Source organism: Hordeum vulgare, chromosome 3H, assembly GCF_904849725.1.
Source record: "Hordeum vulgare subsp. vulgare chromosome 3H, MorexV3_pseudomolecules_assembly, whole genome shotgun sequence".
Lineage (NCBI taxonomy): Eukaryota > Viridiplantae > Streptophyta > Magnoliopsida > Poales > Poaceae > Hordeum > Hordeum vulgare.
The window spans coordinates 402,287,613-402,291,676 of NC_058520.1; the positions used below are offsets into that span (position 1 = coordinate 402,287,613).

At 40.5% G+C, this 4,064-nt stretch overlaps 1 long non-coding RNA gene across 1 annotated transcript; it reads right to left on the minus strand.

Annotated features, from left to right (window-relative positions):
• Positions 1-1,532: 1,532 nt before the first annotated feature.
• LOC123440045 lies at positions 1,533-2,973 on the minus strand. Its single transcript, XR_006630263.1, has 3 exons — positions 2,772-2,973; positions 2,563-2,653; positions 1,533-1,792 (listed from the first exon to the last, which is right to left on the minus strand). It is a non-coding gene; the product is annotated as an uncharacterized LOC123440045 (long non-coding RNA).
• Positions 2,974-4,064: the final 1,091 nt, after the last annotated feature.

Genomic DNA, 4,064 nt, shown 5'->3' on the forward strand with positions numbered 1-4,064 from the left:
AATTCCCGTAAATCCAAAACTCGTGAGAAATTCATGAAAGTTGGCATGGTGTCATGACAAGGCACAAGTATTTCATGGTAAAAAAACCAACCTCGACATTTTTTGGCACAAGGCTCTTACAAACCGGAGCTTCTCACAATATGCTACATGGTTCTAATAGGGAACATGCATATCACATCTGGTGAAACGACATCCGATGCTGCTTCTCTCCTTGATTGTTTTCTAGAAACAACACAGACCAATAGGTTTGTACTACCCAAAATATGAAATTATTAAGGGTTCGTCTGGCTTTTTATACACTAATTGATTTCTATGTGCATTTAATGTACAACAACAACAACAATAAAAACAACAACAACAAAAACAACAAGAAAGCCTTTAGGCCCAAAGAAGTTGTGGTAGGCTAGAGGAGAAACCCATAAGATCTTGCGACCAACTCATGGTTTTGGCACATGGATAGCGAGATTCCATGCACCCCTATCCATGGCTAGTTCTTTGGTGATGCTCCAATCCTTTAGATCTTTCTTTATGGACACTTCCCATGTCAAGTTTGGTATACTCCAACCTCTTTTGACATTATCAACACGCTTTACCTGTCCGCTATGCACTGGGCCTTCTGGAAGCCTGCGCTGAATATGCCCAAACCATCTGAGACGATGTTGGACAAGCTTCTCTTCAATCGGCGCTACCTCAACTCTATCACATATATCATCATTCTAGATTCGGACCTTCCTTTTGTGGACACATATCCATCTCAACATGCGCATCTCCGCCTCACCTAACCGTTCCACATGTCTCCTTTTAGTCGGCCAACACTCAGCGTCATACAACATTGCGGGTCAAACTACCGTCTTATAGAACTTACCGTTTAGCTTTTGTGGCACTCTCTTGTCACAAAGAATGCGAGAAGCTTGGCGCCACTTCATAAATTTGACTTCTATTAGATGGTTCACATCTTCATCGATACACTACCAGCAAAAGGCCTGCTAGTGGCGCACCTATTTTGGCTACTAATGGCACACTATAGGTGCGCCACTAGCATCACGCCATTAGATTTTTTTACTAATGGCGCACCACAGGTGCGCCATTAGTATCTGGTGTACTAATGGCGCACCAGGCAGTGCGCCATTAGTATAGCTCATGGTGCGCCATTAGTATGCCTCCTAGGTGCGCCATTAGTATGTCTCCCGGGTGCGCCATTAGTATGCCTCCCAGGTGTGCCATTAGTATGCCTCCTAGGTGCGCCATTAGTAGGCCTCCCAGGTGGGCCATTAGTATGCCTCCCAGGTGTGCCATTAGTATGCATCCCAGGTGTGCCATTAGTATGCCTCCTAGGTGCGCCATTAGTATGCCTCCCAGGTGTGCCATTAGTATAGCTCATGGTGCGCCACAGGTTATACTACCAGCTCTAAAAACATTCAATTATTATCCTCACACCCACAAGAAGGTTCAAGATAAACACATATTACACCACAATGAAAATATGTTTATAAACATGCACATACGTTGAACGCAAGTTGACAAACAAATTTACCTAGAGGAAGCATAGTTTTGACCATCTTAACAATCATCTAGAACACACAAGTCAAAAAAAGATAAGGACTATTGGTTACTATGACAGACTTCAGATGGTCCAGAACACACATGTTTGTATCTACATGCACAAAGTACAAGCTCCGAAACACTCGAAACACCAAATGGTCTACAAGACAATAAGGTCCATGATTACAGGTTGTTTGGTCCATAAACGCTAGAGAGTCATCATGTCCGTGTGCATCAATAGGTTGAGTACCTGAAAACATTTTGCACAAATTTGTCAAGAAAGTGGAACCAGATGTAGGTGCAGTCATCATGACCTTCCACATAATTAAGGACAGAAACATCTATCTAAATAAATGACAAGAATACAAAACAAAAGACAGATAAAATTAAGTTGGTTAGCTTGTAGAAGCAAGGATAGTGGTGAGCTCAGGCAGCTTTGAAATATGATTCTTTAGAATAAATTAAGTTGTGTATAATTGTATATACCACCTGAAAAATGATGCCTTTAGTATAAACCATGGAAGCCAGATTTCATATGACATCGCTTCGGCCGACTTTGGCATTGCATTTTTTTCAAAATCACACTACTCTAAAATCATGGGATTATAATGATGATTTTAATCAACCACGAGATACACTTGTATCTGGGAGGAAATTTTTACAGTCGGCAATTATTTTTTATCTACAAAATCAGAACTTAAACTTTGTTGTTGCTTCAATAAAAACTTGCACATTCAGTTTTAATTCGCGAAAGATGGGTTTCATCTCTCAGTTCTATTTCTAAAAGTGAATGGCACAACTAATCACAAACCTCCTACAATCTGACCAGTATATGATTTTCATCAACCACCAAATGAGTCATACTAAGCTATCATATGCGTATTCTCAAGATACAGTAGCAGGTGAACAAATATTCAGTGTTAATGAGCGTGATATATCACAGAAATTGCCATTGCTTTGCTTGGAAAATGATTTGGACAAACATAAAGTAAAAATGAACAATGTGCAAGTTTCTCCTACCGGCATTCACCCCATTGATATCCTTTGTGAGAATGAGATCAGGCGATGCATCAAAATCACTATGCCCAATCACCGAGAACAAAATCTCTTCCTTCAGAAAAGTAATGAGGAGAAAAAGAACTTATGTTAACTAAGTAAATAAGCAACTCAGAGGACCTCGAAATATTCTTGTAAACTTAGTTCTTAGAACAAGATTCCATAAGGCTTACCAACGAAATGTCACGGTTAGTAACCAGAGTGTAATTTGTCTTCTTCTCAAAGTGTTTCTTTCAGCATATGCCAACTCTGAATAATTTAGAAGTAACAAGATTATCAAATTTGAGAATGTTCAAGAGAAAATGTGCAATACTTGCTAGGCAAACTCATAATTATGGATTATCAGGTGGAAAAAAACAATTCACATAGCTAAACAACTGTTTTGGTCGTTAGATAAACAACTTCAGATAATTCTTCAACTATCCAAGGAATATCCCAACACGAACAAGTCCACGGCAATTTGTGGGAGTGTACCGTTTGTCGCGACGTGCACAGTAAGCGATGGGCGGGCAGCCGGGGTTCAGCCCAACAAGGACAAGTCCACGAGAGATATTGCTGCCACGAAAAAGGTGCGGTTTTTTCTTGGATCTGGAATGCGTTTGCTGGGCAATATTATTACTACGGACTACTCCCTCCGTTCCTAAATATAAATCTTTTTAAAGATGTCACTAAGGGACTACATACGGAGCAAAACGAGTAAATCTATGCTCTAAAGTATGTCTATATACATCCGTATGTAGTCTTGTAGTGAAACCTCTAAAAAGACTTATATTTAGGAACGGAGGGAGTACTTGCTAGAATGTGTATGTTTGCTGGACCGACGTCGTCTACAAAAATCTGTCCCAACTCTAGAAGCGATTTCTGGCCATGGGACAAATGCACAAGCTACACTCCGTGTATCTGCATGCACCAACCTGTACAGTGGCGGCTATATGGGTCTTCCTATTATTTCGCATGGTGAATTTCTCAGGGTCCAATGAACCCTTAACCCTGATGAGCTCCTTAAAGCACAATGCTTGGGGAAGGATTTCCTTGCCATCATTCAACATCTACAGCTGACCATGCATCACATTTTTCTTCTGTTACAGCAGCTGAGCAAGGGTACGGCTTCAGCAAAAGCAACCAGAGTCATCAATCTCAACTTGCTGTGCCAAACATAGATGTCCTCATCTGTAGCCTGCAAGAAGAATTCCCTTTAAGTGAATCTGGCCTAAGCAATCATTCAAGTATTACCTTGCAAATTATCTTGTCTGAACTATCTAGAATTGACTGCAAACAAGTCTCTAAATTTATTACATCTAATAAATAGAAAGACAAGTGGTCAGACTAACTTGCTTAAACTTGTATGTCTGTACTATAGCCTGCTCCCTGCTCGACGCTGGATAGTGCAAGAAGAAAATTGTGTATGTGAGAGCACTGATAGATGGATTCAGTTCGACTAGACATGGTAAATGCAGCAGTAGCAA